This window comes from Perognathus longimembris, chromosome 3 (assembly GCF_023159225.1).
Source record: "Perognathus longimembris pacificus isolate PPM17 chromosome 3, ASM2315922v1, whole genome shotgun sequence".
Taxonomy (NCBI): Eukaryota; Metazoa; Chordata; class Mammalia; order Rodentia; family Heteromyidae; genus Perognathus; species Perognathus longimembris.
In genome coordinates, this window is record NC_063163.1 from 33,477,972 (window position 1) to 33,503,638 (window position 25,667).

Here is a 25,667-nt window from a genome sequence, read left to right on the forward strand (position 1 = left end):
AAGATATCAACTTTGCTTTATTTCCTTTAAAGCATTTCTGCCCAGGTGCCAGGGGCTCATGCTTGTAATCCTAGCTACTCAGGAGGCTGAGATCTGAGGATCACAGTTAGAAGCCAGACTGGGCAGAAATGTCCCCTGATATCCTTATCTCCAATTAATTATTAAAAAACTGAAGATGATGCTATAGCTCAAGTAGTAGAACACTAGCCTTGGGTACAAAGAGGCTCAGGGACAGTGCTCAGGTTCTGAGTTCAAGCCCCACAACTATAACACATTTCTAGCTTCCTCTGAATGTCATTTGTCAATAGACTAATTAAAACATGAGAACAAATTTTATTTTCTAATATTTTGATTATAAAAATCAACATTATGGCTCAAAATTTGCAAATGCAAAATTTATTTTGTATTTGCAGAAAACACTCATATGAAATTCTCCACTCTCCCCAAACAATTTAGCCCTTCTCAGGAATGTGATATCTTTCTGGGGAATATTTCTTTTATGCTTAAAATTCAAGTGATTGAACGTATATAAACCTAACTTAAAAGGAAGTCTTAGAAAACATTGGAAGTACTATGGCTGTGACTACTTGATATATTTCCTCTTCCAAAATGAAGTGTCTCTGGATATTCCTGGCATTCTGGTTAACAGAATAAGTAAAAATGAAATCAAATAAATGAAGTAATAACAAAAGGGGCTAAGTTTTGTGGGAAAGGAATACATTTGATATTATGTCATCCTTGTGTTGGTGCTTTTAGAGAAAATATGTGCTAATCTTTGCATGACATTAAATTTAGTTTTGTGTGTATGTTAATGTTAAGAAAAAAGTAGAAGCTGCTGAGTACATGCATAAAGTTTGAGCATATTAATAGGTTGTGAGGCACTTTAACATCATCTTAAGGTAATATTTTAGGTGTAGATTTCTTTGTTACTTTCATGGTGCCGAAAACTTTGCTTACAAGTTACTCATGTATATTGCTAAGTAAAACTACCTTAATAACCAATTGTTCCTGTAGTCCTATTGTAGGACTATGAAAATAAAGAACCTTACATAAACACAATGGAATTTTATGCCTCTATGAGAAAGAACGACATTGCCCCATTCGTAAGGAAATGGAAGGACTTGGAAAAAATTATACTAAGTGAAGTGAGCCAGACCCAAAGAAACATGGACTCTATGGTTTCCCTCATAGGGAATAATTAGCACAGGTTTAGGCTAGCAGAGGATCACAAAAGCCTAATAGCTATGCCTCTATGAATGCATAAGATAATGCTAAGTGAAATGAACTCCATGTTATGGAAACGACTGTTATATCACTGTTGTAATTCCTTTCAACATGCGATGTGAAACCGTAGCTTCTATTATTGATGATCCTCTTGTATCCCCTTCCTGTGGTTGTACCTGCACTATCACTGTATCTTATCTGAGTACATTGGAAATTGTATATACTGGTATTAGAACTAAGAAAGTGAAAGGGAATACCAAAATGGAGAGACACAGGATAAAAAGACAAATGACTACAAAAGCAATGCTTGCAAAACTGTTTGGTGTAAACCAACTGAACAACTCATTGGGGGAGAGGGAAAGGGGGAATGGGGAGGGGGGAATGAGGGAGGAGGTAACAAACAGTACAAGAAATGTATCCAATGCCTAACATATGAAACTGTAACCTCTCTGTAAATCACTTTGACAATAAATAAGAAAAAAAATAAAATAAATAAAAACAAAAAAGAAAAGAAAGAACCTTTTACTCTTTCTAGGACCTGCCTAGTCAATGCTTAAGGACTCATAAATAACACTTGATTCAATCTATGGCCTGTTTTTCTTTAGCTTTTCTAAACAACCATTTCAGTTCTTGAAATAGATACCTACTTAAATCCATATTCAGAAAACAACTGAATAAATCTTTATTCACTAAATGAATATTACATTCGTCATATGCATGAATATGTACCCCACACACAGACAGTAAGAGGAAGAAAAATTAACAATAACATTTATTATATTTCTATAGCCCACACCAATTGTTTCATACTTCTAGATGTGTATCTGCAATGCAAAAAAATAGAAAAGTTCTGTAGTCAAATACCGATCACTGTGACAAAATACCTAAGCTAAATACACTAAAATGAGAAAAAAAAAAAAAAGGTTTATTTTGGCTCTTGACTTCAGAGATTGAGTGCATTAGTTGCTTCACTTGTCATTGGATCTGTGGAAAGGCAGAAAAACATAGTGAGGGTCAGGTGACTGAGCATAGCTGCTCACCTCACAGTGGCTGGGAAGCAGGAAGGGCAAGGGCCTAAAATATCTATATTCCCTTCAAGATCACACCTTCAGTGATCTAGTTTCCTTATTCAAATCCCTACCTCCTGAAGATCTATCTCCTAAAAGTATCAGAGGATGTTATCTTTTAATACATTGGCAGTTGTGGAATATTTTAGGATTAGCTATAGAGGAAGAAGGAAGGAAGGAAGGAAGGAAGGAAGGAAGGAAGGAAGGAAGGAAGGAAGGAAGGAAGGAAGGAAAGAAGGAAGAAAGGAAGGAAAGAAGGAAGGAAGAAAGTCTTTATTCTATTTTCAGTCTCAAAAAAGGTTGCATTTCTATAATGTGTGGTAAATGCTTATTTGTGTTAATTCCAGTGAAATTAAGTTTAATGGATGCGATTAACACATTAAAAACTCTTTCATGCCAAAATCGACTCTTTTCTATAACTAATTAGGGATGTCGAGCAAGTGACAATTTATCCTTTGAATCCTTTCAATAAAGATTTCAAATTTCTCTTCAAGTTTTAGCAACCTATTTGGTTCTAAATATTGATTTTGTCCCCACAGGTATTCACAAGGTTATTTATTTATTTTTCGTTTGTTTGTTTGTTTGTTCACACAGCCTTCAATTTCATCACCCTGTTTGTGATACTCTTTCCGTTGTTCTGGTTTGGAGAAAGTTAAAGCTTTGTGAATCGTTCACATTTTACATTTAGAACTCTGGATATGTTAAAATTTTAGGATTCACAAGACATTTTTTTTTTCTTTTCTTTGCTCTTGTTCACTAGTCTCTGCTCTTAGAGCTAGGAAACATGGCTTTATAATTACTTTATTGCTACAGATTGTGTATGTATCTTCTACTTTCACTCTATTAAGTTTCTCTCATGAAGACAATTGGTGACCTGTCCATTACCAGATCCTCTGGACTTTGTTACTGCTAATGACTCTATGGCTAAAATTTGCCCCTTTCAAGTATCTGCAAGAGCATTAACACTCGCTTGTCCACCTATGTTTGGAGTCATTGATGCAGGACAACTTTCCCTCTGATCTGTACAAAAGGGAACTGTGTGTCCATTCTGCTGTAATTTACGTATCACCTGCCATTTGATATGCTCATATCCAGACTTTCAACGGATATTTTTTAATCCTTTATGAAAACACAACATATAGTCATTGTTTCTCTCATACAAATGGTGATATTACTGAGTTTGATTGGCATTGGCTCATCTACCTGCCCAATCTCAGGTCCTGACATTTTTCTCTCTATATTATGGTGCCATATTAGCAAATGATTGTACTTCTCTGAAATACCACACTCCCTCATCCTTCCATTGCTGCTTCATCTTAGAATGACATTATCTTCACCACTCACCACTGAGCATACTTGGTCCTGAAATCATCCCTTATAAAGTAGTCTTCCTAAACTTCCTCAATCAAATTAAACATTTCTTGCAATAAACATGAATCACACCTCTTATCTAAGCTTCATTATAGAAATTATTATGATGCATTATAATTATTTCCTATTTATATTGTAACAACTATTAAGACATTTTAAGAAAACCAAGGTAGGTTTTATTTTGATATTTTGGAAATAAAACACAGTAAAGCAAATAGGATAGGGATTCATTATGGACTGGCTAAAATAATGAATGAAAATTGAACCAGCCTTTGTTTCAGACAGCACATTAAATGCATATGACTACTTCATATGTGCTGTGTTTTATTATATGCTCATTTCCTAGGTGTAGAAATTATTTTGTGTTAGTATCAAAACTCACTGAGTGTTTGCTATTAGGAAATAATTTATTGGAAACTTTTGGGGTAAGCACATATAGGAACTACTTTGTATCAGGCTGTGATCTTCCTTTCTTGGAAACATTATAAAGTTTTATGACACACTTTATTTGACCTTACTTTCCAGGTGTATATTTGTAAAATTCAGGATATATATATATATATATATATATATATATATATATATATATATGGACAGAGAGAGAGAGAGAGAGAGAACCTATTTGACCTTATGTCCTATGTATATGCTAGCAAACTTCAGATGATACTCACACACATATATATATATATAGAAAATTTTAAAGTTTTTATCATTTTGGATTTTTGTAAAATAACTATTTTGACTCATAACATTTTATTGTTTAGAGAGGCATGATTTTTCAGGAAAATAATACCTTCAGGAAAATTAGGCATTGGTTTACATTCTGGAAATAGGTATAATTCTTAACAAATATAAATTTAAAGGCTTATTAGTGGATGCATATATATATACACACATATATACATATATACATATATAATCATATATAAAATATATACATACATGCATTATATTCCATGTCTATAAAAAATGTGTACTAGACTACACATATCATACACATATAAGAGTAGAAATATATTTGTATTAATAGAAATGGAAAATTTTATTAAGGAATTAGTTCATAGTTTTAAAATATCCCAGTAGTTTCTTGACTATCAAGATTTCCTTTGTGTTTGGCTTACGTTAAAAATGTTAATGTTCAAATTTTTGTTTTATAACAGTTCTGTTAAAATTTTTCTATCTCTTATTTTTACCTTAATAAAAATTAAGGTTAAATGACATTATATAAACATTACTAGAGCTTTTAAAAGCATGTTATTAACATATTGAAATGAGAAATCATTGCGTATTTTCATACTCACATACAATATACCTCTGTCGGTGGAGTATAAACTTTTGAAACCATTCTGGAAAGTAGTATGGAAGTTTCTCAAAACGCTAAACATAGAATTCTCCTCTGATGGAAAAAGAGAATGGCAAAGAGACACATGAAGAAGCGCTTTACATCACTGGCCATAAAAGAATGCAAATAAAAACAACACTGAGATTCCACCTTATCCCAGTGAGAATGTCCATCATCAGAAAAACTAACAACAAAAATGCTGCAGGGAATGTGGCCAAAAGGGAACCCTACTTCATTCTTGATGGGAATGTAAACTTGTTCAGCCACTCTGGAAAGCGGTATGAAGATTCCTCAGAAGGCTAAACATAGAGCTCCCCTACCACCCAGCAGTCCCACTTTTGGGCATATACCTAAAAGACCACAAACAAGAACACACTAAAGCCACCTGCACAACAATGTTCATCGCAGCACAATTTGTCATAGCTAGAATATGGAACCAATCCAGGTGTTCCTCAGTAGATGAGCAGATCAGGAAAATGTGGTACATATATACAATGGAATTTTATGCCTATATCAGAAAGAATGACATTGCCCCATTCGTGAGGAAATGGAAGGACTTGTAAAAAATTATACTAAGTGAAGTGAGCCAGACCCAAAAAAAACATGGACTCTATGGTTTCTCTCATAGGGAATAATTAGTTACATGTTTAGCCTAGTCATAGCAGAAATTACAATAGCCCCATAGCTATGCCTTTATGAACACATAAGATGATGCTAAGTGAAATGACCTCCATGTTGTGGAAACAAGTGATATATCATTGTTATAATTATTTTCAACATGCCATGTGAAACCGTAGCTTTTTTGTTTGTTTGTTTCTCTCGTATTGCACCCCCGCTATCACTATATCTCATCTGAGTACTCTGGATACTGTATATATGTGTATTAGAACTCGTGAAGGTCAAGGGAATAACAAAATCGGGAGACAAATGATAAAAATAAATGATTCCAAAAGCAATACTTGCAAAACCATTTGGTGTAAACCAACTGTACAACTCATAGGGTGGAAAGGGAAAGGGGGAGGGGGAAGTAAGGGTAAATGAGGGAGGAAGTAACAAGTTGAACAAGAAATGTACTCACTGCCTTACATGTGAAACTGTAACCCCTCTGTACTTCACTTTGACAGTAAAGGAAAAACTAAAAAAAAGAATTCTCTTCTGATCCAGCAATTCTACTCCTGGGCAATCACCTAAGTAATCACAAACAAATCCATACTAAAGTTACCAGAACAACCATGTTCATTGCAGTATTATTTACCATACCCAAGATATCAATTAACCCAGATGTCCTTCAGTAGATGAATGGTCCAAGATAATATGGAATATGTACACAATTGAATTCTATGCTTCCATGAGAAGGAATGATATTGCCCCATTTGTAAGAAAATGGAAAGGTTTGGAAAATATCATATTAAGTGAAATATGTCAGACTCAAAGAATCATACGCCACATGGTTTCCCTCATTCCTAATAATTAGTTTATGTCTAGGATAGTTTGAGCAGAGCCTCACAGTAGCTTAATAGCTCTTATGACCTTATAAAATGATGCTTATAGAAATGAACTACAAGATACGGAAACAAGAGGATTCTTTTTAGTGCACTACGTGCAGTTTTTTTATTTTTCTTTTTTTTTCCCTTTGGTTTTCCTCTGTTGTCACTGTTTTTGATTCTGGTACCCTTGGTCTCGTATATAAGTCTTTCTGATTTGGGAATGGGAAGGGGAACTACAGAAATAGTGACACAAGCACTAAGGGTGAGCCAATGCAACAGTTATACTCACAAGACACTATGTTGGAAATAAGTTTACAACTGGGGGGACAAGGAGTTGTACTCATTTATTTCTTCATGTAACAGTAATCCCTCTGTACATCACCTTTACAATAAAGAAGTTGAAAAAAAAGAAGGTTTAAAAATATTCTTAATAGGAATTATGTCTTTCCACTGACCATGAATTCACCATGGTGTATAAGATATATGACTTTCTACATGTCCTGAGGGAAGACTTTAGGATCAACAACAGCAAAAATAAAGAAAAAAAAGACACATTTTACCCAAGATTATTTCCACTGAGACCTTTGGAATTTTATGGTAGTGTAGTGTGCTAGATATGTTTATTTTTCTTAGTAACATAGACAGACTCTTCCTCCTCCAATTTTCTCTCTGATATTTTCTTTTTAGCAAATTCCTTAGTTTTTAAATTTTGAAGATTGTAGTATTTATAATCATTTCATTTTAGCTTGTTTTGCCAAAGTTAATATCAGGATGAGTTTTACCAAAATGTTGATAAAACAGTAGATTTGTGCCTCATTGCTTAGAAAAATATGATGAATATAAATATTGCGAGATGCAGTCACGAGCATTATTTTTCCATTGGAGATGGAAACAAGCGGATTTTGTTAACATGGTGAAAAATAAGTGAAATTACAAAGATCAGTTTTGTAATTCTTTTACCCTAAAGCATCAATCATTGATATAAATATTTATTAATTCTTCCTGTTCAAGATTGCCTAAGGCAGTGCTAAAATGATGAGAAGTCTTTCACAGTTGATCATAAGCTCATAATGGGTAACATTGCCTGTCCATTATACATCTTCTTGACCATCCTCTTACTGTCTAATCAGAAACAGAACAACAACTAAAATAACAAAGACTTTGAAACACTTATGTTCTCCCTTTCTCAAATTTAAGCCGACCTCATTTGGGAAATAAGAAAGTGTTCACATATTTGGAAAATACCTTTTCTTATTTTTACTGATTTTACTGTGCTTTTGAATTTGTATTTTAAAATAAGATTTATTTATTGCCGTGTGTTGCCTTTTGCTATGCCTGTACATATAAGTAAACTGCAGAGGTAATAACATGGAAATCACACCTGCTGCTGCATAGAGAGCAACTGTTAAAAAATACTTTGATGAGCCAGGCATCAGTGGCTCATATCTGTAATCCTATCTATGCAGGAGGCTGAAATCTGAGAATCCTGATTTGAAGCCAGCCTGGGCAGGAAAGACTGTGAGACAATTTTCTCCAGTAAACTACTGAGCAAAAGTTAGAAGTGGAGCTGTGGCTAGATTGCTATCCCATAGCAAAAAAACGCTCAGGTACAAAGACAAGACTCAAGTGCTGAAGCCCCAGGACAAGCAAAAAAACAAACAACAGGAAAAAAAAAACACATTGATGATTGTTTTTATTAGTTAAGTTCTTAATGTGATAGGTAGTTATGTGCATATAAATATTGTACTGTATTTTAGTGGCATTTCAGGAAATTGGTTAAGTGTTTTGTTTGATTGCAATTATATAATTTTTCCTATTAATAAAACACTGGCTAGCATTTTAATGTAGAATATTTCCTTTTTTCAGGATGGATTAAAAACTTAGTAATGCTGAACAAGAAATGCTTTATCTCTATCTATCATGAATCATCAATCAATCCATCAATCCATCAATCTATCCATCTACCTATCTACTTTTTATCTATTTAACTATCTATTATGTATCATCTTCTTCCCTTCCTCCCTTCCTCTCTCCCTCCCTCCCTCCCTCCCTTCCTCCCTCCCTCCCTCCCTTCCTTCCTTCCTTCCTTCCTTCCTTCCTTCCTTCCTTCCTTCCTCCCTTCCTTCCTTCTTTCCTTCCCTCCTTCCTTCTTTCCTTCCTTCCTTCCTTCCTTCCTTCCTTCCTTCCTTCCATCCTGTGTTTCTCTTTAATCTACTTTTTATCCTATTAGAAACAATGGTCTTGGAAAGTAGAAGGTGGAATTCCGAGGGAATTTGGAATGGTCTATGCACAGGTTTGTCCCATTTCTGAGCAAGAGTTTAAGTGGCCATGAATATTCTGGTTTGAGATCAGTATCTGTGAAGTAAGGTTGAGAAAAACTTGAATAATCGTGTATGATAATACAGTCCAGAAGAGCACACAAAAGGCAGCATTTTCCAATCCCCTGACTCCAGCAAGAATGAACCTAAATAATTTTGAACAGATAGTTATTTGCAATCCTAAAATATATCTAGGAAATGAAAATTCACTCTTTGGTAACTAGTTCCACTATCTCACACAGTCATTATGCCAATATGTACTATTAAGAGGTCTAAATACACACATTACTGATACAATAGGCTGTAATTGGGCTTTTGAAACTGCTGCACAATATCCAATCTATGATTATTTAGGGAGTTTATATTCACCCATTATTGATGCAGCAGCCCTTAATAGTACCTTTGTTGTCAGAGGGGGTTGCCTTGCTTAATAACCTTAGCTCTGTTTGAAACAAATTGGTACAGACCACAAACAGTGTAAAGGGTTCACATAGGCATGTGCAATCATTATGTAAAATTGAATTTACATCTTATGATGGAGACTGAGTTTTTGAAGCATTTTGAAGACAATTTTGAGGACCTCCTGTGATTGTGTTGATGGAAACTATGTCTAAATGTGTGTAACGAGGGTTGCTGTCCTCATGTGGAAATAAAATGTTGCCATGCAGGAGTGTTATCAGAGAACACATAATGGAAAGGCAAATTTCTGCCCCTTGACCTTGGTGCCATGCACATAGTATCTTGGGGGCCCATTTGAGAAATAGTAATAAGGCACTATTATGAAGAAATGCCATGCCCTATGTATTAGTAAAGGCCAATTGGAACACCTAGACTTCTAGTACTATATGGCAGTAACAAAACAAGATCCCTTTAAATTTTCTTTACTGAGCATAATTATAGGAAATTTAAATAAGAACCAAAGTTTCATAATACAATATCTCAAATTCCGACATTTTCACTAAAGATTACCAGTCATACTAATACATGAAAAGATCTCACCCCAAATGTGAAAAAGTAGGATGAGATGCCAACATTGAGATGATTGAAAAGTTGGGGTTAGCTAATAAAGATTTTGAACAGTTATTTAAAAAAATTGAATGGACAATTACAAATACACTGAAAACAATGGGAAAAATGAAAAAAACTCTGCACAAATGGGAAGTCTCAGAAAAGAAATAGAAAATGGATACAAGAAACAACTGGAAATGTTATACTGAGTGAAGTAATTGCAGTGAAATATCAAAGGTTGAACACAGTAGAATATTGGGGTTGGGGAAGAGTAAAAGATTTTCTGGATTGGAAGATTGAAAAATGAAAAACTCTTGACTCAAGAAAGATGGGAATATATAGTGAATAGAAAGTGAACAGAGATTCTTGATCTATGACATTGTACCTCTCTACCAGGTCATAGCATACCAATCTAGGAAATTCAAGTGATCTAAAAGATCTGAAGTGCAAGTGCAACTTCTTTTGAAAACTTTAGTTCATGTACCTTCACTCTAAATAGTCAATCTTCCAGACTGGTAGAATTTTGGAGTGTCATGATCTAAATTTCTTTAACAGGTTTAGGAGATTTGAAGATGGGTTTCTTTATTTCTTAGCTTATTATAACCTCTTTTAACAAATGATAATAATTAGCCAGAAAATTACTTAGGATATACAATGAGTCAGTTTTATCACGTACTCACAGGTTCTGACACTTAGTACTCCATATGTGTGTATGTATGTATATATGTTGCTAAATATATGTATATATACACATATACATATATATACATATATAGCTAAAAAACTGCTAAAATATTGCAAAAAGGCTGCTCAATTTCTATGCTGTAGCTAAATCTCAAATAACAAGAGAAGTACCTACTGGGAGGGTTAATTTTATATCTACTTCATTGAAAGGGATATCCTGATAGCAGGCAAAACACTTTATGTTTTTCTGTGAGGATGTTACTGGAAGGGGTTAGACTGAGGAAAATAAATGTGGTTACTAATATGGGTGAATATAATTCAATTCAATGAATGCTAGAATAGAACATAAGAGAAGACAAAGGGAAAATTTGCTCTCTATTCTTGAGCTATGACATTCAGCTTTCTCTGACGTCAGAAACTGGTACTCTGTTCTTTGGCCAATTCAGACTGGGAATTATACCATTAGCTTCTTTCATTTACAGTGTATAGATGGACTGGTGCAATATCACTGGCTTTCCTCTCAGATCAGTTTGCAGATGACACATTGTGGAACTTCTTGCCTCAAAAAAGTTGTGTGAATCAATTTTTCCTATCTCTTTTGGTTCATCTATATTTAACGCACAAGAAAGATCACAATTAGGTGAATTGATTTTGAAATACAAACAGCTTTTGACAAAAAAATATAAAGAATTCTACATAAGAATAAGAAGAGAGTGAGATTTCCTCAACTTGATAAAAAAAGAAATGTTAAAAATAATGAATTAATAAGAAATATCAAAGTAATTTATGAAAGAAAATATTGTTATTTCAAACTTTATGCTTAATTATAAGACTTATAGTTTTATCCATAAGGACAGGTGGTAACATGAAGTTAGGTAATATATGAAAGGGGTGAACAGTTAAAGCACAGACATGCAACTCCATACTGCTCTGCTACCAAATGCTGTCGAGAAGTTTGTGTATCTTATTTTTAACAGGTTGTCAGCATGAGGATGGAGCCAGCCCAGCCTGTCACTAGATCTTGGCTTCACTTCATGGATTGGCTGCATCCGTTAAAATTTGTATTTCAATAAAATATTTTCATATCAAAAATACTTTTCTAGTGCAATATGGGGGGAAATGAAGTGAAATAAATATCAAATAAAAATCACTCAGACCCAAGATAAAAAAGAGCACATTTTTTTCTTGCAGTTAAGGTGATTATGTATGTAAAAAATATAAAAAAGAATCAAACAGCAAACATTACAATGTAAAAAAAACTAAATCCTTTTATAACTACCAAATAAGCTCAACAAGATTCAGGATGCATACAAAATTGCACTGTATTTCCTTAAAACAGTGACCATGTGCTTTTAAAATATTTAATATCACCTAGAATTTCCAATAAGAAATTAAATACTCAGATATGAATTTAAAACTAATATTTTGAAACATACAAACTGTGTGTTTTAAAGAATGAATTAAAAATTAGGCACCAGTGGCTCATGCCTATAATCTTAGGTCCTTGGGAGGGTGAAACTAGGATTGCTGTTTGAGAGCAATTTAGGTTGAAACTTCCTAAGACTTTTTCTCAACCCATCATTGTGTGTAGTGATGTACACTTGTCATCCCAAACTTTAGCAGACTAGGTTTGGGAGGATTTCATGACTCAGTAGCATCAAGTCAGCCTATCAGGCAAGAGACCTGCTCAAATCCCACTAATACTAGGAATAGTTTTTCAGGAAACAAACATGGGTTCATGTAAAAGGTTATCTAAAATAAATTTCATCTCACCATGATTTGTGGACAAACATTTGTGGTCAAACATTCAAGATAAATTGGTGGAAAATATTCTGATACAACAAGATAAGGAGATGTAAACGATATACATCAACATTCCTAATAGTTGTGGTAAGAACAATAAAAATCTTTGCTGATTTTAACTTTTATTCTGTTTAGCACAATTTCCAGAATTGTGTCTAAATTTTCTTTTATTGTGAATAATAACTATAATTCATCTAAATCATCAAGCTCTTATTTTTGATAAATCAAAACTTTCCTTTGTACTACATGAACTTTTTGTTGTTGCTGTTGGTTGCAGGGCTTGAACTCTGGGCCTGGCTGCTGTCACTGAGCTCAGGACTAGTACTCTACCACTTTGAGCCACAGCACCATTTCCTACATTAACTTTTGAGGCAAAATAATGTGACAGTGTACGTAAGCCATGAAATTGAGATTTTTTCACAAGAATATTTTTCTAAGTAATTATAAATATACATTTTTCAGGAATAGCATCTTTTGGGGAGTGAGCTAAAACTAGTAATATATCTTGAGGTGATCAGAAGGGTACTTTGTGTGGTGATTGCGTCATACAAGAAGTCTATGTACCAATATAAGGAACTTTGTCTGTTTATTTGACAAATCCCCTATACAAAGTTTTCTGGCTATCAATTATGTTGGAAGTTAACCCTGTCTGAGACATGACTCATTTGTCTTAGCAGACCATTTTCTGGTAAAAGTAAATGTGTGCAGCAGGCACTTGACTGCAGGTTGGCAAAGTTGTAAAGATGAGCTTTTTCTCTCTTCTCTTATGATTCCTGAACTCTCCTCTGTGTTTGAGCACTTGCTTCCTTCTCTCATCGCATGCTACAAATGTTCTCTGTAATCAGGAGTGAAGGGATGGATGCACCCTGCAGGCTGTCACCTGAGTAATTGCAGCATTTAGATAGATAATAGTACTTGGGAGCAGTCAAAGGGGGGAAAAAAAGTGCCCTATAATACTTTCTTCAAAATACATATATAATAAACAAAATCATTAATGCATTGATTTTTCTTCACCCTCCATCAAAATATCCCTTTCGAAGGTCATCTTAGGTGAGCCATTTAATTCAGACAATCTTTTAACCTTCCTTCGCTAGTAGACCATTTGGCCATGTAATTCTCAAGACTGTCATGTTCAGCAATTGGACTGGACAGAGTCTTATTAGAGACGGGCTTTTCCCTGATTAATCACAATCAGTTCCCATGTTCTGAAGAGCACTAGAAATTCGTGGAACTAGTTTTCAGAGACACTCAAGCCAGATGTTCTTATCAGAAGTGCTGCTTTTTATACCTACAAAATTAGATCCTGAAATACATTGTATTATTGTTCCATGAAACCAAGCTTTTATGCTATCAATTTGAGAGTCCAATAAAAGCATATATAGTCTTTTTTCCTCCTCTGATTGGCATCCTAAATAAAGTTATCTGTAACTTTAACTCCAGAGTTTATACCTCCAGAGTTTATACACTTTTGAGTCAGATTTTTCTGAACAATTGCTTCCTTGGCTAATAAAACAATATATTGTAAGGGAAAACATTTTAGTGGAAGTGAATCTAATTTAGAATTATTTAGGAAACCACAATAGCATTGAATTCTTTAGGTATATATATATATATTTTGTTTTATGTTGGAATAAATGCACAATACAAATTTGATATTATGGGTCCAATCATTATAATGACTACTTAGCTTCATTCTAAAATAGCACTCAATGTCAACTGCAATATTAAATTTTTAAACTATTAAGAATTTAGACAATTTATAATAACAATTATTAGACACTACCTAGAGTAGAACTTATTAAACATACACATGTAATGCAAATGCAAAATATACTGCAAATATTGATGTCATAGCCTTCGATGGCCAAATTCAAGATGAAAACTAATAACCATAATAATATTTAAGAACAAGAAAAAAATTTAAAAGTACTTTGTTAATTTACACATGTATAAATTTAGTAATATTTAAAATAGATTGTACATATATAGGTCTAAATATCCAATATGAGTACAACTTCTCTTTTCTTTTTGTGTCTTTATATATTTGGATGCTTTCCTACCCCTTAAACTTAACTACTCTTGTTAATTTAGAGATTCAGAATTTACATGTGGACAAATATATGCACAAATAATTTTTGCTTGATGTGCGCCATGCTAAAGAATTTCAAGCTTCTTTCTCCATCTCTTGCTGCTTCCTTTGTTTTGTTTTGTTTTTTTGCAAGTCCTGGGGCTTGAACTCAGGGCCTAAGCACTGTTCCTGGCTTCTTTTTGCTCAAGGCTAACACTCTACCACTTGAGCCAAGTGGCCAATTTCGGCCTTTTCTATATATGTGGTGCTGAAGAATCAAACACAGATCTTCATGTATACGAAGTGAGCACTTTGCCACTAGGCCATATTCCCAGCTCCTTTGTTCATTAAACAATATTTCTTGGACAACTTTTACACACTTAGACTTCTCAATTTTTATTGCTAATTTTCTATCTCATTGATAGACTGAATACATATATTTCACATATATGTATATATAATTAGTGTCTTATTATCTAGGTTATTTTTATTCTTTGGCTTTAATTAACACTGATAATCTAAGTAGAATATTCACATAGGATCTCATATATCTGTAAGATAGATATATATATATATATGTATATATATACATATATATACATATATTATATATATATATGCCCTTTTTTCTGAGGTTTGGTGATTTCCACTATGCAGAAGATAAAAATCCAAGAGAATTGGGAAAAGCTCAAGTGTCACTTCTAGGAAATAGTTATTATATCTTTTCTTTCTCCTGCTTCTCCTCCCTTTTCCCTCTCCTTCTCCTCTCCCTCTCCTCTTCCCTCTCCCCTCTCCTCCCCTCCTCCTCTCCCTCCTTCCTCCCTCCTCCACTGCCAGTGTCCCCTCTTCCCTTTATCTTCCCTCTCTGACTCCTCTTCCTCCTCCCACTCCTCCCCCTCCCTCCTTCTTCTGACAGTACTAGAGCTTGAACTAGTTCCTGAATCTTGAAAAGGCTAGTCTCTAGCTTTTTTGTGCATTTTCAAAGTAGAGTCTCACTTGAGGTTGCATTGACCTGAGCTGCACCCCTCCTTCCTGACCTTTACTGGGGATGACCAGCCTGCAACAGCCATTGTGCTGTCTCTGTAACTAGGATAACAACAATGAATCTCTCCCCTCCCACCCTCTCCCCACCTCCCCACTTCCCCACCAAGGCACTGATAAGATGAAATCTCTTCAAAGGTTTAAGGCTGGACTTAAATCATGTTTGCAAATTTTCTCTATTAAGTAGCTAGCCTTACAGACTTGAGCCCCCAGGCTGGGCTGTCCCAACTTTTTTCTTCCCTGATGTATATAGAGATATGGTAGTCTACTGTCCATCACAGAGACCAGCTTCAGCAACTATCTTGTTATGTATAGGAAGATAAAACAGATTTCCATATGTTTTAGTGAAAGGTGGTAGAAAACATGCAGTTTATCAACCAAGAGTACACACAACCTTCCTTAATCTGAGAAGCCTTGTGACTATCCTTAACCTGAGAACCCTTGTGACTATCTAGTATGAATATCTTTGCTTAAGAAAATGGTTTTATTAAAAAATATTTTAAACATTTGCCAACATTAACCTTGAAAGCAGTCTAGTAAGCAATAACACATTTGAGAACCTTAACAGAAATGTGTTAATGAAATGTTAAGATTGTGGACCTCAATCAGTGTTAAAAAATAAAACTAAAACAAAATAAAATAAAACAACAAAATAAAACAAACAACAACAAAACTTCCTTGAAACTTTCTTAAACCCAGGGACCTGTGGCTCTCTCTTCTCATCCCAGTTAGTTGTTAGGAAGATAAAATCTAGAAGACTGAAGGCAGAAAGGTCCATGAGATCTTCCAATTTACCAGCAAAAAGCCAAATTAGAGGCATGACTCAAGTGACATAGAGCCAATGAGAGAGAACAAACTCCTTAAACAAATGAATGAGACCTTGTGTTCAAGTTCTGGTATTCACATAGAAAAAAGCCAGACACCAGTGGCCCATACCAGTAATCCTAGTTACTTAAGACACTAATTTCTGAGGATCATGGTTTGAAGCCAGCTGGAGCAAGAAAGTCCAACATACACTTCTCTTCAACCATCCATCAGAAAACTGGAAGTGGCTTGGGTCTGTGGCTCAAACTAGTAGAGCAGTAGAGCACACTAGTAGAGCCTTGAGCAGAAAAAGTTCAGGGACAGCTCCCAGGCCCTGAGTTCAAACTCTATAACAGACCAAAAACAAACAGAATTCTGCCTGGTAGCCTCAAGTGCAGTGGATTATATCATCAAATCCCCACTATACAGGAGGTGGGTGATGTCTGCTCTAGGCTAAGCTGGCAGAAAAATCTGTAAGACCTCCAACTAAGCAACAAAGCTGAGAGTGGGAATTGTGGTGCATATGAATTGTACATGCAATTGTGTTACAAAGTGCATATGAAGAAGATTCACAGTGAGAGGCAGGCCAGATGAAAAGTTTGAGACATTACCGGAATAATGAAAACAATGGGTCTGGAAATGTTGCTCAAACTGTACAGTACTTTAGTTCAAATCTCAGCACTGCCAAAATGTATAGCTTGTCCCTGCCAAATGGACCTACTTTAATAATAGTATTATTAAATAAGTGCTTTATTGATAATGGTAGAGGAGAGTGAAACATAAGTTTATGCTTTAAGATAGCAATCTGGGCTCTAGTTTGACTCGTCCATTTTCCATGTGTTCTTGGAGAAGATACTTTAAATTAAAAAATAAACACGCACCTAATAACATATTCCCATTTATTCTAGAAATAAAGTTTTATTTTGTGGTTTGCTCACACCATAAGTTAATCAATTGCATGCCTTAAACTAGCAGTTTCTATACAAGGCAAATGTTTAATTCCACATGATAACTGAAAGGATATGTCCCCGTCATCCCAGGGGACCATGCAGAGATAATCACAGACAGGAGAAGAAGGTTCATAAGGAAGTTTATTAGTGGGGCCATAGTTCCCACAGGAGAGGGAGCTACATGGCATCTGCACCTTATCCAGGTGGCAACTTCTCTCTCTGGGGGTAAAGGGTAGGTAGATAGTGAGTAGGAGTGGCTCATTAGGTATGGGTGGATCTGGGGGCTAGTGGGAGGAGCTGAGGACCTGAGGCTAGGGAAATGCTAACATTCCCCCATTAGTTATTTATTAATAACAGAGGAGGGGTACCAGGCCAGGAGTATGGGCGGAGGTTGTTTCTTCTGGAGCTACTTCCTGCTGTAAAGGGGCAAAGCAGTCAGAGGTCCCTGATTTGTCATTTGGCCTGGTATCATCCAAGAAGTATTTGTTTGACAGTTTGGTTGGTAAAAGTCCTCATCATTTCCATGAGAATGGTTATCAGTGCCAATGGATGTCATGGTCTCCTCTGGCTACCTCCTGAAGCTTGGGCACATCAAGGAGTCACCGGTGCTGGGGTCTTCAGGGTCCAGATCTACGCTGGGCAGACCAGTGTAGTAAGAGGATGGCCTTGAACTGCAAGTTCTCAGGTGGCGTCCTGGGTGAGGGATGTTATCCTGTTAAAAGAGACTTTTGAAAATGTCAGGCAAAGGGCTGACAAGTTCACTGGACCAGTTAACATGACTGACATGGGAGAACACACCTGGCCACAAGCCAGAAAAGTTCGTTTGAAGCATAAACCCAATTGTGGCCCATTACAAGGAAGGAGGAATAACTGCTCTGGGGGCAGGAAGGGAGTGTTTAGGGATAGTCGACTGGTTGGGATTAACCAGTCAGAAGCTAATATACATATATACAAATAGCAAGTAACAAAGTCAAGAATGCAAGTTTCTGTCCAGATGGAAATGGAGAGGTATGGACATTAGGTGGTAAACAACTATTCCTCTTGGTCTCCCAGCTCTGATTAATTTTGAAAGGGCAAGTTTAAATTGACTCTATTTAAGATGAGATTTTATCTCCTCTTACTCCTCTCCATGGTTCCTCATTGTCAGGATTGACCTCGTCCTGAAGGTCTAGGTGCTCATTGCTTGGATCTGAGTTGGCATTCACGGGGTTTGGACTCAAGGCCTGGGCACTGTCCCCTGAGCACTTCTGCTCCAGGCTAGTGCTCTTAATTGAGCCATGGTGCCACTTTCAGCATTTGGCTGGTTCTCTTGAGCCAAACTTCCAGTCTGACTCTTTGATGGTTAGTTGGGAGATGGAGTTTTAGGGGGATATTTTTTTTTCTCTGCCCAGGCTGGCTTTGAACTGCAAACCAAGGAGTCTTTGCCAAAAAAGGGCCTTTTTATTTCCAATTAAAGCAACAGGAGAACAATAGGAGTAAAGCTTACCTGTAACTTGTTGAGAATTCACCATCAAATACTTGACAGAGTTCTCCTGTAACACTTAGAGAACAGCAGACTGAATGAGATCCATGTGCCATCAAATCAAATCATATCATTTAACCTTCCGGCAGGTGGAAGAGAGCACAAATGAATAAAAATCAAGAGGGCAAAGGGTCAGGACAATGTAACGAAGTGTCTGTGTCTTCCACCCCGAATCAGCAGGCTTTGTTAGTCATGTGTGATGGAGGCAGGCAGGAGAGATGGGTTGGATCTGGGTGAGGCTGTAGTGGCATCTCTCAGAGTCCTCTGGATAGATTGTCACACCTCCTTCTGGGTTGCCTGCAAATTTCTACACAGACTGGTTAAAGACATTTGAAATCTCCCAGTATTCCCTGGTTGCTTACTCTGAGTACTCTGGCTTTTGTAGGCTGGTGCCTTACTGGTTTAAACAGGGTACAACTTTAAAAAGATTTTAGAAGGTTTGGGCCTTTAACCATCTTCCTAGTCAAAAAATCCACACAGACCAAAGGCCAACCAAGTCTGCTCTCTGCAGCAGCCATGACAATTTCTGAGACATGGAGGAGGAAGGCACCAATGCTACCCCAATGCAACCCTGTGGCCACCAAACACAACTCTGATGCTTTTAACCTTGGAGTAAGTCTCGGCTGCAACTCTGTCATGATAGGCCCAACTCTAATCTGGGGGGGGGGGGGGGGGGCGACAGAGCCAGGACAGGAGCACTCTGGGCCTGTCAAAATCTGCACAGGACTCTTAGATTCCCTGAGCAGTTTTCCATGCAAGAGAGAGAATAAGGAATCACTAGTAGTGAAATCAGGCAGTTTGGAGCAGACTGTGGATGCAGCTTCCTGTAGCCACGGGCTGCCACGCATATCAACCTGCATCCTATAAAGCAAAATATCAATCCTGGGTCTGGAAAATCGAGGTTAGCAGCCACATTTGCACACTTGTTCCAAAATGACACTGGTCCCTTGATCTTAAAGAGTTTATGAGAGCACAGGAGAGAAAAATGGAGAAGCAAAATCTTAGTCTATACCAAAGAATTGTCAGGATCAGATGTACACTTGACTTTTAGCATAGATGGACATAAAGAATAACACACTGGTTTTACGTCATTGCACTTGTACCACGTGCAGCATATTAGAACCTTTTGGAGTTTTTCTTAGACACATTTGCTTGCACCCAAACATGATCAGTTTGGGTTTAAAACCTGGTTTTTTGGTGGTTTTTTTTTTTTTTTTTGGCTTGGAGTCTGGTGATAAGAGTCAGGATTGCCTCCAGGCTGTTCACTGTGATTCCACTCACAGGCTGCAAAGATCAGTTTAACAGAAGACTTAAAGTAAGTTAAAATAGTAGTCAAAAAAGCAAGTAATTTTGAAACCATGATGCTTGTTTTTACATGTTTTACCAACAGACAGACAGACAGACATACGGACAGTTGTGCACAAGCTTTGGGGCGTGCTTAGAATTTTTTTTTAACTGGTCATGTAAGTTTTCTGGAATTCCAGTGGCAAAATGATATTATGTTGCCCATACATTAGAACCACGTGGTCAGTTAGAAAACAAAAAACTTTTCCAGCAAACAAAAATTTTCACAGATTATCCAGTGACGAAATGGAGAAGCCACATTTTGAGAAACCAGTTCAGCTCCAATGGGGAGCTGAAGTGGGATGCTATGACCAGAGAAGGTCCAGGAGATGGGAGACAGGACACAAACAGAACATAGACATGTGGCATGGTGTAAGGGCGGTGGAGCTGCTGAGAGCCTTAGCAGGCTCACAGCAAGACACCTTCGCCTTCCAGCATTTGAATTGCAAGGCCACAGTTACAGAGTTCAGGGTTGGGGGCAAGGTTACCAGGAGCTTGAGTCTCCACATCCCGGCCTTGCCTCTAGGAATTTGGCATGCCCATTGCCCGTTACCCGGGGGTGGGTGCGACTCCACCTCCAAGAGTTTTTGGAACCTTGAGGGAACCAAGATGGCACTTGCTAAAACTAATTCTATTGTCCACCACGTGGTCAAGGCTAGAGAAAACTTAGGATTTAGCCAACAAGAAGCAGAATTTAACTGAATCTCTAAACTTAACAAACATCAATAACAAGAACAGAAAACCTTTCTTTTTGTTTTGTAAAGCAGATGTTAAATATTGGTACCTTTGGAAGCTGGTGCCAGCCTATCCTATATCACAGGCAGGCAGGCAGAGTTTAGAGAGGCAGAAAGAGAGAAAGAGAGAAAAAGAGAGAACTCCATCTGCCTGAACACTCATAGAAGTTCCTGTAAAATATTCTAAATTTGTAAGATTGGGCTCAAACTTGAGCAGCTTTTAGATTGTGCCCCTCCCATGGTAAGTGATTAGCAGAGCTGAGGAGTTAAATACCAAGCGTCCTTGGTATTACTCCGGTCAGCTGAAATGTAGGAGACAATCAGCAATGAGGTCATCACCTCAGTTCCTGTGTCCTGGACCGAGTGCGGAGTGTGGCCCTGAAGCCATGGCCCTGTGTCCTTATGCTACGGTCGCCTGGAGTGGGGTTCGGAACTTGGTACCAAGATTTTTAGTGTGGCCCTGAAGCCACAGCCCTGTGGCCCTATGGTAATCCTAGCTCTGGGTTAGAGGATCACTTACCCTGGGTGTGAGAGCAAATTTGTAGATTGTTGTGGTGGATGGAAATAGAGCGCTTGGTCAGGAGAAGTTACCTCGGTGGTCCTCTGGGTGGGCTTAGGACAGCAGAATAGGTCCCAGGGGCAGCTTGGACCCCCAGAAATGGGGGAGCAAATCCACCAGGGAACCTATCCCAGGTTCGGCACCAATGAAAGGACAGGTCTCGGCCATCCCAGAGGACCATGCAGAGATAATCACTGACAGGAGAAGAAGGTTCATAGGAGGTTTATTAGTGGGGCCATAGTTCCCACGGGAGAGGGAGCTACATGACATCTATACCTTATCCAGATGGCAGCTTCTCTCTCTGGGGGTAAAGGGGAAGTAGGTAGGTAATCAAGTAAACTATTGTTTGGGTTTACTACTTTTCAGAAAGATTGTGGGGTAGAGATTTCCCCCCCTCCCTTTTATTTGCCAGTTCTGAGGCTTAAACTCAGAGCCTGAGCACTGTCCCTGGCTTCTTTTTGCTCAAGGCAAGCCCTCTGCCAACTTGAGCCACAGCACCACTTCTGGCCTTTTCTATATATGTGCTGAGGAATAGAACCCAGGACTTCATTTATACCAGGCAAGCACTCTTGCTACTAGGCCATATCTCCAGAATTTTTTCCTCCTTCTTAGCTCGTGGTTTCCCCTGGTTTCCACTGAGTTTAACCTTTTGAGGTCCTTGTAACTGTTATCACACATTGTTAACAAGTCTTGAATACTTTCAGACCCAAGATGATACTGACTCAGAAATATTTTGGAACGAATCGTGATTTTCCTAGAAGTACTTGAGATGGCTTTACAAAACCTAATCTTAACTCAAAAGTAAATAGCATGAACTTTTAGCCTTATTCCCAGTCTCCCAAGGCTAAAGAAATTAAATATCAAAATTATATTTAACTGATGTTAAGGCTTCAATACATATCAGCACATGCTAGCAAATTTGTTTAACTAACCGAGTTCTGGCCTAACTTTTAAAAAATTGCATTTAAAGTGGGTGTAAATCTGAAATATTCCATCAGTTTTTATTATTTTCCCTAAACATAGTATGCTTGATATTACTATGTGAAACTTATAATTTTCTTTGTACAGTTTTGTATCAGCTGTTCAATAAAAATTTACAGAGATTAGTGAGAAAACACATAGAAAATACTAAAAAAAAATTGGTGTGGCAAGCAAAATATATCCCAAAGCTAAACCAAAGAACTAAGATAAATCTAGGTTGCTTACATGAGATATTTATGCAACAAGAAAATCATAAACTAATGAGAATTTTATATTCGTAGTTGTGTGCTAGTCCCGCTCTGGCCAAGGAGATGATTCCTGAGCATCTAGGAAACCCGAGGCTTTCTGAAGGGGCTGCAGGAAATAAAGTCTACAGGTGCAAATCCAGAAAGTGAAGTTGGAAGGTTTAAACACTGACCCATTTCACAGGTTTCCAGGAAATATTAAACGAGAGCACTGATGGCCAAGTGCATTCTCATCCAGTTCTTGATGAAACCGCTTCTGATGGCTCAACATTATTTTGTTGTTTCCATCTCAAGACTGTGACCACTTTATGGAAGTTCTTATTCAAATCTAGTTCGAATATTTCATGAATATGTGGATTCAAAAATGGAGTTGATTTTTATTTTTATAAAGACATTGGCAGTTATGTGATATGACTATAAATGCTTATTTTATGAAGATGTTTGCACCTGTTTTGTGAATGAACTAGTATCGTTTCTGAAGTTTTTTCAGACACAGTTTCTATTTGAATATTCAAGTATCAAGGAATACTGGATTTAGAATGCATTTTGATGGTGTATTTTCTTTGAGGACTTCCAATTTCATAGAGACCACAGTTGGATTCCAGTTACATTCACCAATCAAAGTGGCACATAATCAGTCTTCTCATAAACTTAATTTTATGTTTGTCAACAGCACCAAAGAATGGGAGAAAAAAATGGTGACATAAAAAGTGGATTTCATGTTTGAAAAATTACAAAATGTGCTACAGTTATTAAAACAGAAGATCAAAGATAGACCAGCTACAAATAAAAAGTATATCCAAGCAATGATTCTAGTGAATGAAGCAACTATAGGTAACAGTTCAACATTGGTAAAGGATTATAATCATATGATTCAGACAGAAAAGGAAAAGAAATCAAATATATTTCCCTCTACAACATATGAGAATTCCTTTACAAAAAACAGGATACTTCAATCTATAGAAAGCAAGAAGTTTTCCTTGTGGAACATACAGTTCTAAACCATGGAGAAAAAAGAAAAGAATCATCTTTGAAATTATCTTACAAAAGTCACAACTGCTCTAGTGCTTGTCTGATCAAGATGCTAGCAACCTTCAAGGGAGAAAACCATCTCCAGCTGCCAATTAAGTGTCACTTCCAAAGACAACATGCTAAGATAACCTCTCATTTGTGTGTACTCCATGTGAGTTACAAAACTCCTTGTGGAAAGAGTGTACAAAACATGGAGGATGTCTTTAATTACCTGCTTGAGACAGAGTGCAACTTTTTATTTACAACTTTTCTGTCACTATCTATGTACAATGGACTTGGAATCACCCCCCAAGAAGAAGTTGTTATTTCTGATGCATATGTTAGTAATGATGTGGAATCAGTGCCCATTTCTTTCTGTAATGAAATTGACTGTAGAAAACTTCAACAGTTTAAGTACAGAAAGACTATGTAGCCATGAGCATGTTATCTAAACAACTTTTCCAACATGTTTACTGATTTATGTGACTGTTTTGAGGGCTGCATAGACGTAACAAAATGTGCATGTCTTCAACTGGCCTCAAGAAATGTCCAAACTTGTCTCTTTTCAAATGATAGAATAAGCACTGGATATAAATATAAAAGACTTCAGATGTATAAATACTGACTGGCATTTATGAATGCAACCTGTTATGCAAATGTAATCAACAAATATGCCAAAACTGAGTTGTCCAACATGGTCCTCAAGTGAGGCTGCAGGTATTCGAGACTGCAAAGAAGCGATGGGAGTAGGAAGCCTTGATGACCTTGGAGAGGGACATTTATTTGCATTTATTCAGGAAGATTGCTAAGCCGAGATAACCCTGGGAACCTAAGGCTAGTGATGAAAGTGGGAAAGAAGAGGATATTATAAAAAATTACCTGTCCCAAAAAGAGGAAAATAGAATTGCAAGTTCAGATTGTAAGGTTGAACTTGTCCCAATAGGATGAAAAAACCTCCTACAAATGCTAAAACTGAGGAACATCAGCCTCAATTTAGTGATAATCCAAAAGAGCCTGAGCCAATTATGAAAATGAGTTTTCACAATATTTCAAGAACCCACTCAGTTATTAGAAGTCCTAAATCCAAGATAGCCATTTTTCAATGCAATGGGAAAAAGATGGTATTTGTTTCCTTGGAGTCTATCATCCCAGAAGATAACCATGGATTTATAGTGGCTCAAGAACACCTAATCTTGAAAGCTAGGAGAGCACAAGAGGACTCAAATTCAAACCAGTTTGAAGATTCTAAAGACTAACAGCTGATTGAATCAGATGTGATTGCTGTAACTAAATGTAGAGAAGAAATTCCACCAGGAGGCAGATGTAAACCAATCAGCCATATTGGATATTGAGAATATTTTTTTCAATTTTTTATTATCAAACTGATGTACAGAGATTTTACAGTTTCATACGTTAGGCATTGGATACATTTCTTGTACTGTTTGTTACCTTGTTGGATATTGAGAATATTGAAAAGAAGTTGGTGATTCAAATACAAAATTCCCAAGAGGAAAATTCTTCAGCATGTCAAAACCAGCAGACCCTTTGTGAAGAGTTTTCAAGTGAAATAAATACTTCATCTGATTCTTTAATGAAGTTTAATGAAGGGACTGTGTTTTTATTGGATGCCTCAAAAGAAGGAAATGTGGGCCACTTCCTTAATTATAGTTGTCCAAATCTCTTTGTACAGAATGTTTTTGTAGAAACACATGACAGGAATTTTCCACTGGTGGAATTCTTCACCAATAGGTATGTGAAATCAAGAACAGAACTAATGTGGGATTATGGTTATGAAGCTGGAACTATGCCTGACAAGGAAATCGTCTGCCAGTGTGGGGTTAATAATTGTAGAAAAGATATTATAAACATGTAGATAATGCCTGAAATTAGAGCAGTCATTTATCAGTGAAATTAATTTAGTTCAATGTCCACCAAAGTAATTCCTCTATTTACCCTGATTCAGGGAGTCCATATTTTATTTGATTAACTTAGAAATGCCAGGAACACAATTAGGACATTTTCATATGCATTGAGTATTATATTTTTACTGCTGTTTAACTTTACACGAGTAAAATTGGAGTATGTTTTATATGAATTGATTATC

The 25,667-nt window shown here is 36.7% G+C and overlaps 1 pseudogene; it reads left to right on the forward strand.

Moving 5' to 3' along the window:
* Positions 1-21,093: 21,093 nt before the first annotated feature.
* LOC125347573 lies at positions 21,094-25,436 on the forward strand (annotated as a pseudogene).
* Positions 25,437-25,667: the final 231 nt, after the last annotated feature.